Source organism: Misgurnus anguillicaudatus, chromosome 5, assembly GCF_027580225.2.
Source record: "Misgurnus anguillicaudatus chromosome 5, ASM2758022v2, whole genome shotgun sequence".
Classification (NCBI taxonomy): Eukaryota; Metazoa; Chordata; class Actinopteri; order Cypriniformes; family Cobitidae; genus Misgurnus; species Misgurnus anguillicaudatus.
The window spans coordinates 6,812,293-6,823,404 of NC_073341.2; the positions used below are offsets into that span (position 1 = coordinate 6,812,293).

At 37.1% G+C, this 11,112-nt stretch overlaps 1 pseudogene; it reads left to right on the top strand.

Moving 5' to 3' along the window:
* Positions 1-292: 292 nt before the first annotated feature.
* LOC129414619 (taste receptor type 1 member 1-like) lies at positions 293-10,793 on the top strand (annotated as a pseudogene).
* Positions 10,794-11,112: the final 319 nt, after the last annotated feature.

Below are 11,112 nucleotides of genomic sequence, written 5' to 3' on the forward strand. Positions count from 1 at the left end.
CTAGGTAGATACTCAAACTGAGATGTGGTTTGACCCAAAACAAAATGTTTTGACCTGTAAATGAAAACAGCATAACAGAGACCAAGCTGTAGGAACACATGATATAACTGCTAAAAGAAAACTCATATTGCAAAGAATTTGGTTAACAATCACTGTATTTTGTAATTAAATTTTTTTTAAAAACTTCATATTTATATGCAATTTTCTACTTTTAAATACAATATTAGTGTTTTGCTCTCACTGTGCATTTGATTAAATAAATAAAAAACAAAAGTAACTCCATATTTTTCTAAGTCATGTTTATAAAGATGCCTATATCTTAATTTAACTAAGCCCTAGTCATGGCTTTAGCTAAGCCATCTGTGGAAGCATTCCTAAGAGTGATGCCCAGACCTGTGAATAAACAATGTGGTTAAAGCAAATTAAATTTGATTAAGCAAATTAAACTGTAGTATAATAACCACCACACATCTCTGTTTCATGAGAAACAATTCATATTAAATCATGTTTCTGAGTTGCATTTACACTTTCCTTGTGGCCTTCACTACTTCTATCTTTTTCAATGTTTCTTGTTCATCATCTGAGTTCAGTTTAGATGGAGATTATTTATTGGGTGGACTTTTTCCATTACATGAAGCTGATCATGCAGGACCCCTGTTCTCCCCAGAGGCCATTGAATGTTTCAGGTAAGCAAGAATATTTATTTTATTTATCAGGTTGATTTAACAAGCTTATTGTCTGGATTAATATTACACCTTTAGTTTATTAATCTGCATTTTTTGTAAATTAAGGACACAATACATCAGTATTTATTTAAAACTAATGCTTCTGAGACAACATTTAACTGCAATTTTCTACCATACAAATGTTTTCTACTGTAGGCACACTTTCTCAGACCAAGGCTATCAGATGTTTCAAGTAATGAGGTTTGCTGTTGAGGAGATTAATAACTCAACCACCCTGCTGCCCAATGTCTCTCTGGGTTATGAAGTTTTTGATCATTGTTCAGACACTAAGAATTTCCCTTCAGTCTTCAGTTTTATCTCACAGAATTGATCAATAAATCCTCAAGAAAAACTCAACAGCCATCAGACTAAAATCATTGCTTTAACAGGACCATATGGAAACATGAAAACTATTACTATTGCACCACTGATCACTATGGACCTTATACCACTGGTAAATTATATATGTTTAATAACAAACACACATACTTCATAACATCCATCCAGTGCTGCCAGACTTCATCACTTTAACACAGAGACACATTAGCAGTGGGTAAAGTAAGTATTGTCACCATTTTATTAGTAAATATATTCTAAAGGTGCTACTGACATTATTATTTCACACATGCAAAGAAATCAAACCACAGATGTTGATAAATCCATTAATCCAATTGAAAATCTATGGAAAGAACATCTTTGTTACATGTAACCTTGGTTCCCTGAGAAAGGAACCAAGATGCTTCATCATGAAATGACACTATGGAAACACGGCAACAGCGTGTGCTCATGTGAAATCTTTGTACAACTATATGAAGCCCGTATAAAGGCGCGTAGTGATGATATCACGAGTGATGGCAGAACAGAAGTTATAAAAGGGAAATGTAAACATAGCATACTAGTTACGCAACGTGAAGCAAGCGGTACAGGCACATGGAGTTATGGCAAAGAGACGCCAATTTAGGACGGGAACCAGGTAAAGATGGGAGGTCTAAACCGTAAACTTCATAAACATATAGTGGGAAGACCACCCTGCCGCATCACATATGTAATGCTTAGATAAGCCATACTCCTAATTGTATGTGCCCTAACTAGCAGTTTCACAAAATGCCTTCCAGGAAAAATTTCTTCTATAAATATATAAACATACAAATATCTCAAATGAAAGAACAGACCCTTTGCTTTCAAACAAACGGGAAAAAAGTTTCATCCTACTTTCATTTGTTCTCTTTTTAGAACCTCTTAAATATGAGTGTTTTTTTTTCAAAATTAATTAAATTTTGAGCAAAAAGCTGAAATAATTGCATTTTTGTAAAGGAATTTTGTTAGCGATTAGATTCAGAACGATTATCAAAACATACACAGAGTTTACAATTAATAAAATTAATTAACTGAATTCACTGGTCAGTTAACTGGATCTGTATGTCTATCACTACACCAAAGAGTGAAAACCCTTCATTTTAATGTATGAAGTTTCCTGGTGAATGGAGCTTAAGAGTTCAAAATAGTCTCTACAACCTTAGTAGAGAGACCCTGGTCTATAAGTTCATGCCCTTCAAGGGGCCAATCCCATAGTTTCCACATTTGTGTACCACAGCTTCAAGGCCCAACAGGGCTGGATAAGTCATAGAAAACCATAACTGGCAGTGGGTTGACTCTCGGAATGCAAACAGGTCTACTTCCACTCGACTATATCTCTCCCAAATCTACTCCAACACCTCTGGGTGAAGTCTCCATTCTCCGTGTCTCATAAAGTTCTCAACGGGCCTGAAAATTACAACCCGACCCGGACTGTGGCTTTTAAAGGCCAGACCCGATGTAACCCGACACATCAACTTGAATTTTCTGTCCGAACCCGACCCGCGGCCCGACACCGCCGACCCCTTCCCTCCGTTTTTTTCTCATACACATAGGCTATTATCATGACCAGCAGACGGGAATTCAAATCAACCTTTAATGTTCACGCCTTTTAACAATACAAAACAACTGAAACAATAAACTTTAAATATAGTTTATATAAATATGCCTTAAATAAAAATCACACAATAATAAATATAAAGAACTCAAACATATACCCAGCCAGCGGCTTCTCTTACTGTAGTAGCAAGCAATGGTGAATTCACCTGTGGCAAGATTACTTTTTCTCCAGGCAACAGGCGTGCACGCAGTGATAGCAGTGAGCTCCGGGGCGGATCCGCATCGAAGCCGGCAGCTCCGGTCTGGATCAGTTGCTGATCCGCCCTGGAGCTTATTGCTATCCCCTGCCCCGGAGCTTATTGCTATCCCCCGCCCCTCTCCGTGATGCATGTTGCACGCAGCAGCCAGACCAGACTTTCTTTATGGTGAACAGCAGTGATGATTAATAATTTTTCTCACTGAGCGTAAAAGATTAAGCCTGAGGTCCGACTCGATCCATTTGCTTATATTTTTGACCCGAACCCGGCCCGAATCCGTGGGTCCCGACGGGTTTGTCGGGCCGGACTGACCCGTTGAAACTCAATCCCGGTCTTAACAGGATGTTTGCTCTCACATTCTGGATTCCAGGGAAAAACATTGCTCTTAGTGACAAAAACTTTTCCTTGGCCCGAGAAGAACCTGATGCACCAGTCTGCATAGAGGTACCTGCACGTTACCCTGATTAGAGCACCACAAAGGCACATGCGCATATCCCTGATTATTCTAAATAGGCTGATCCTTTGCTTTTGAGCCACCACTGTAATGGCTTCATCTGAAGCAGACCAAAGACACCCTATAGTATTTGAAAATATTTTACAGTGTAGGCCTAACCTAGCTTCATCCTGGATACTGTTTCCAGGATAGATTGGACTCGCGCAAGAGACAGATGTGCATGCATACATATACACTTTACATACCATGCCTGAAGTAACATGGCATGGTTTATCTGGGTTTTTAAAAGACGCTGACTCAGGGCTTAAAGAATAAGCTAATGTCTGCTCGACTTCACTTTAGGTATTTTGTACCCCTGTATGTGTGAGAAACTCTTATGTACTTGGGGATTTACTCTGGAAGAAAAGGGTTTCTTCCATGATCTAGCCACTTTAGTTTGCAGTTGTACTTTTTTCTTCAGAAACCTCTCGTACAGTTTACTTGGTTTCTCACTCTCTTGACTTTCGACTGGCCACTCAATTTTAAGTTTCTCTAAAGGGTGAGTTATAACCTCCACCAACTCATCAGATTTCTTTGAATGTGTGGATTGCATGAGTTGTTACCAACATCTGGTAAAATTTACATATGAAAGAAATATGTTAACTAAGAAAATGGTGACGTGTTAAATACCTAATTTACCCGCTGCAAGTCATTTTGTGGCTAAAACTAAACTAAACACTGAGGGGTGGTTTCCCGGACAGGGATCAGCTAAAGCCAGGACTAGGCCTTAGTTAAATTAGGAAATATAACTAGTTTTAACAAACATGCCTTACTAAAAACATTACTTAAGATATTTCAGCGCAAGTTTTTTTCAGTTTGTACAGCTCTTACATTTATTTTAGTCTCAGACTAGTCTAATAGGAAACCGCCCCTGAATGTGTATTTGCCTGAAATGTAACATGTCAGGCAAATATTTTTTTAAATGTTCTTCTTTCTTAAAGGTGAATTATGGAGCTTCTAGTTATGAACTGAGTGATAAACTTCATTATCCATCTTTCATAAGAACAATCCCTTGCAACAAAGACCTGATACGGATGATTATTCACATCATACAGTGGTTTAGATGGAACTGGGTTGCTTTTCTTGGAGATCCAGACAGTGAAGATGGGCTACAATTGTTTAACAATTATATCAGTAATACTGGCATTTGTTTGGCTTATCAAGAGATTCTCAGTCAAAGTGCAAACTACAGTCTAACTCTTAAAAATATTGATAAGCTCAACATCAATGTCATTGTGGTTTTCGCTGTGCCACAATATGCAAAAAATATAATCAAAGCAGCCATATCAAACAACATTCGAGACAAAGTTTGGGTTGCAAGTGAAACATGGTCCATGAATCAGCAGCTTCTAAAAGAGCCAGGAATTAAGGAAATTGGAACAATTATTGGCATTACAGACAGATTTTTGTCATTGACTGGATTTAATGAATTCATTTATAAAACCAAAGGAACAACTGAGATTTATCCTAATGATAACACTCAGAGTGAAATCCACACAAAGACATGTAATCAAGATTGTGACAACTGCTCATTGGTGACAGCAAGGGAAATTATAAATGAAGATCCTGCATTCTCTTTTGCAATCTACGCTGCCATATACACCATAGCTCATGCATTACATAAAGTTCTGCACTGCAACATGAACCAATGCAACAAAAATACAACAGTTAAGCCATACGTGGTGAGTAAATGCATTGAAATATGTATCTAACCCTCAAATGGTGTAAATTACAACTGCTGTTAGTGGATAAAATTGCTTCCATTTAAATTTTGCATAAATGTAAAAAAATTATATGCATTTATTTTGTAATCTTTGTTGTTGTTGTTTTATTTTAATTACCTACATTACTCAATTTATTTGAATGTAAATAAAGCTTTTTTATGTTTTTCAGAATTTCATAAAAATCTTCATTCCACTAATTAAATTACATGTAATTTCAATGTCTGTAGTATTGGTACTATACTAGTGGTAATGTCTGGTTGCATAGGCTGAAATCTATACACCAACAAATGTCTTACGTTCTATATTTTATCACAATTTAAATTAAAAAAAATGTTGGGTTTTACTGTGCATTTTTACTTTTTTGCATCAACAAATATTACATTTTAAGTACGAGGTCCACGGTCTCAGCTACAGTAAACCTCTTTACAGTAAATCCATTTAAGAAGAGAAAAGGTATTAATAATACAAAATCTCAAAAATCAGCAGTTCAACTGACGCTTGTGCTCTCTTTAAGACCTACTGGTCTTCTTTGTCCGCCTGCCCCCACCGTCATCTGACTTTACGGCTGCTGATTTTGCTTTTTTCTTTGTGAAGAAAACAAACACTGCTACCTTCCCCACAGCTTTTAAAGAGGCCCGAATAACCCCATGGATGAAGAAAGCCACACTTAATCCTGCAATGTTTGAGAACTACAGACCTGTATCTCTCCTTCCTTTTATAGCCATGACTCTTGAGCATGTGGTTTTTGACCAGCTCTCCTCCTTCTTCACACAAAATAACCTCCTGGACAGCATACAGTCTGGTTTTAACAGTGGTCAGTCCACTGAAAAAGCACTGCTCTCCGTCATTGAAGCCCTAAGACAGGCAAGGGCAGCCTCCAAGTCATCTGTACTGATCCTACTGGATCTGTCTGCTGCTTTTGACACTTTTACCACATCCTCCTGTCGACCCTCAAGGCTATGGGTGTCTCTGGATTGGCGCAACTGTGGTTCAGGTCTTACCTCTCAGGTAGGTCATTTAGAGTATCCTGGAAATGGTTACGTCTCCGAACCCCAATGTCTCAGTACTGGGGTACCTCAAGGCTCAGTGCTTGGACCACTGCTCTTTTCGATATAAATGACATCCCTGGGTTCTGTCATTCGGAAAAATAGCTTTTCTTACAACTGCTATGCTAAGACAGAACTGCTTGTCATATCATCTGACCCTAAGATTCATCACAATCCCTCCATTCAACTAGGTTCTTGACCATTAAACCTTCCAAAACAGCCAGAAACCTGGGAGTTATCATTAATGATCAGCTCAGTTTTACGGAGCATGTTGCCAGCACCATCCATTCTTGTAGATTCTTCCTCTACAACACTGGGAAAATTAGACCTTTTCTATCTGAACATGCTACACAAGTCCAGGCTCTTGACCTGTCCAGACTGTACTATTGCAATGCATCCGGCCTGCACAACCAAACCCCTACAGATGATCCAAAATGCTGCGACAAGAGTGGTCTTCAATGATCCAAATAGGTCTTATGCACCGCCTTCCTGCACACAGCCATATTGTAAACACTCCTGACATATACACAAAATGTACAAATATTAACACGCATACATAAACTCCTCCTAGTTATGACTGATCGTTCTAACTGGTGATCACGTGGTGTGCGCAATTAAAGTTGGGTAATCAGCGCTCTCCACTTCCTGTGAAGAGTGATGTATCGATGTTCCCTGATTCCCTATGCAGTGCGTAGTGCCCTTCGAACTGAACATGTTAGCTCTTCGGATTGGAATCTCAATTAAAATGGGGGAATACCCTGTGAAGTCCACTTCGCAGTCCACTTACTGTCGAATGGAACGCCCCTCTAGTGTTTCAGTTGTCATTGTATGTGGTTAATTAGGTTTGGATTCATGTTTATTTCTGTTATCTGTTTTTTGTATCACCTTGTTTATGCTTAATAAACCACTGCGATCCATATGGATCACTACTGCAACACACTACTAATAAAATACAAAATGTCATTTTGTTGTTTTTTTGAGGGGGTGGGGTTTGTTGACATTTTGTGAACATTTCTTTTTCATTTTACAACAGCTTCTGGAAGAAATTAAGAATTTGGATTTCACACTCAATAACCATCAGGTGAAATATGATGTTAATGGTGATCCATTTGTCAGTTATGCAGTCGTGGTCTGGCACACTGTAAGAAATCCTCCATGGATTGAGATGGTGGGCACTTATGACACATATCCAGAAATTAATTTTACCATTGACAACTCACTCATGCCCTGGCGTAACAATACTTCTGTAAGTTACTCTTTATTACTCTTGGTCACGGGCGTCGAAACCATTATATTTGAGACCAATGATATATGACCAACTTACTTTTTCTCTAATTTAGCACATTTCTGTTCACTTATCAGAGTGCTTTTAGTCAAATCCATTCCACTAGAGAAATTTCCAAATAAATTAAACTCCATTCGCATTTCAGCTACACTGACAAAAAATAAACAGTAAAACATTTACTTTGTTATATTAATGACACTGTCATTGCTGCGGTTATACTTGACACCGTTGCTTAACATTTTTCAAAGCGATCCTCTGTAAAATGTTTTGGTCCTGCTCGATTTTTGTTGACTTTGAGTAAAATAATGGAAAGTTTTTCATAAGATCCCCTGGGGTCAATGTGTTAGAATCACATAAACTTCACAGATGCTGTCAGGAGAACAAGCACCCGTCTCCCGAGTGCCTCGCATAAGTTATTTGATGTTGATGACTTACAATCTTTCCCATCACAGAAAACAACCACATGTTTATCAATGCCATTAAAGTATTATTTTGCTTTTGTTTGTTTGTTTATCACGAAGTACAAAGTAGATGAGGAAAACTAGGATTCCGTCTACTTAACGTGGCGCCATTGTTTGTTTACATTGCGTGGAATGGTGCACTGTAATATGTGGAGCGGATTTATTGCGTTCTGTAGAAAAGGAGGAGTGGCATATATCGCGTTTTGGGAAAAAAGGAAGAAAAGATGACAGAATAACACGGCAGATATTGGATTTTGCATAAAATTAAGAATTTACTTTTAAATACTGACCTGATATAATACTGATTTTGGGATAACTCATTTTTTATTTTATTTAAAAAATGGCGTTTATTGCGTTTTGGACCCAAATTCTTCATATATTCCACTTGGCTCATAAAGGGATGGTTTCCCAGACAGTGATGATCTTAAAACAGGACTAGAAATTAGTTTAATAAAACTACCCAGATAGCACAGGTACGTCTGCAAGATGTCTGGTAAAAATCTGGAGATCTGGAATACATCTGGTGTGTAAAACCATCTTATAAAGGTCTTAGAAAGAGCTGCTTTACATACATTCTAAATCAAAAACGTCTTGCAGACTTCTTCAATATGTCTATATGACATCTTTTAGGAAACGTCTCAAGAGACGTTTTGCAGATGAGCAAACAATCTAAATAATACGTCTTGCAGATGTAAACGCAGACATCAAATAGACGTCTTCGAGATGTATGTGTGCTATAAGGGTAGCTATATTTCCTAATTAAACATGCCATACTAAAACATTACTTCTGTGAATTTTCAGGCAAAACAAACGGCACTGATGTATTTTAAGATGCTGTATGTCAGTGCAAGATACTTTCAGTTTGGACAGCTCTAACATTTATTTTAGTCAAGGACTAGTCTAATCCCTGTCCGGGAACCCCCCCCATAGAGCCCATATAAATTATTCTCCATTTCATGTTTTCACTGCTCACGCCTGCTACACTCCTGCAACACAGCAAGGAAAACAAAGCTTTTAATTCAAGAAAATGGCATCTACTCCAGTAAATGTTTTTTTTGCTTATGACACCCATGGTCTTTGTAGGCTTCATTTATACATTTAGCAGCCTATATGAACTTTTAACATTCTTCATTATTCTATAAAGGTTCCTTTCTCAAACTGCTCTGTTGAGTGTAAGGAGGGATTTTCAAGAGAACATGTGGGATATCATGATTGCTGCTTTCTGTGTAAAAAATGTCCACAAAACAGCTATGTGAATTATTCTCGTAAGTACCTTAAGTAGTGACACAACTTTAATTTAGATTTTTTCAACAGAAAATTCAGATTTTTCCTGTTTTACCAAACATTTATATTTTTGTTTTTTTTCCAGGGGACCCCTATACCTGTTTTTTATGTGCAGAGAATGAATGGTCTGATGGCAGTGGGACATGTCAGACACGTTCTGTTATCTATCTAAAGGTCACAGATATCTCCTCCATTGCACTTATATTTTCTAATGTATGCTTGATTACTCTTCTTATTATCACGCTATTCATTTTCGCTTACAATTACAACACACCAGTGGTGAGATCTGCTGGTGGCAACATGTCTTTCCTAATGTTAGTGTGTATGATTATCTCTTGCATAAGTACGTTCTTTTTCTTTGGTGAACCCACATTAGATAGATGTGCTTATAGAAGTGCCTTTTATTCTTTATTAAACTCTGTCTGTCTCTCCTGTTTGTTTGTTCGTGCCTTTCAAATAGTTTGTGTCTTCAAAATGAATGAGTTCCCTAACGTGCACAGGTTGTGGGTAAAGAACAACGGCCAGTGGGTGTTTATTACCTCTCTCTGTGTCTTTTTATTTATTGTTTGTTTTTTGTGGATAAATCTCGGACCTCCCAAACCTTACATGGACTTACTTTCTTTTAAAAATCAGATTTTTTTCACCTGTGGAAGGGCACATATTATATTTGTTATCATAGCTGCTTTTGTGAATATGTTTCCTGGTGCCTTGTGTATTTGGTTTTCTTACATGGCACGAGATCTTCCCAAAAATTACAATGAGGCCAAATCAATAACCTTTAGTATAGTGTTTTTAATTGTGGTCTGGATTTTATACTTCACAGTTTACTTCTTAATCAACAGTAAAGACATCCTGTTTGTTAATGCACTGGCCCAAATGTCCAGTACATGTGGAATTCTCTTCAGCTATTTCATGCCAAAATCTTACATCATGTTATTTCAACCGAAGAAGAACACTGCTGCATACTTTCAAACATCTATTCAAAATTACACACAAACTATTAGTAGAAGTTAAACCACAGCAATGATGCTGCACAGATGCAGATCAAATGCTACACATGGATATTTTGTTTGCTTTCTGTTTAAGGTAGTTGTACAAATACTGTAGATATATTACAGATACAGATACATTACAGATATATTAGAAAGCACTTTTTCTTTTCTCGCCTGGTTAAGTAAACTCATGCAAAGTAAAATACCAAAGATTCTCTGACAATCTCTGAAGCAGCAGGTGGTTAAAGTCATTGATTAAGGTCTCAGTGGTAACAAAAACACTTTACCTAGTGATGTATCTATTATACTGTATGTTAAAAGCTTTCATCCTTGACTATTATTTGGATTATTTACATGTGATGTTTTAAAATAAAAGGCACTAATCCAATAAGCTGTTACTTAACTCTTTCCCCACCATTGACGCTTTCCTGACAAGTTTTTACGATAATCTTTAATTCCGCTATTATCCACTAGATGGCGTGCTTAACCAATTTATAAAAACTGAATCAAAAACTAAATTAAATTAATTTTTAACTCGATGTATGTTTTGATAATCATGCTGAATCTGATCTCTAACAAAATTACTTTACAAAAATGCAATTATTTTAGCTTTGCTCAAAATTTGGTATTTTTGGTTATAAAAACAGAACAAATGAAGATAGGATGAAACTTTTTTCCCCATATTGTTTGTTTGTTTGAAAGAAGAGGGTCTGTTCTTTCATTTGATATACAGTTGAAAGAAAAAGTATGTGAACCCTTTGGGCTTACTTGTATTTCTTGGATGGTCATAAAATGTGTTCTGATCTTCATCTAAGCCACAACAGTAGAGAAACACAGTCTGCTTAAACTAATACCGCACAAACATGATACGTTTTCATGTTTTTATTGAACACAACATGTAAACATTCATAGTGCAGGGTGGAAAAAGTAT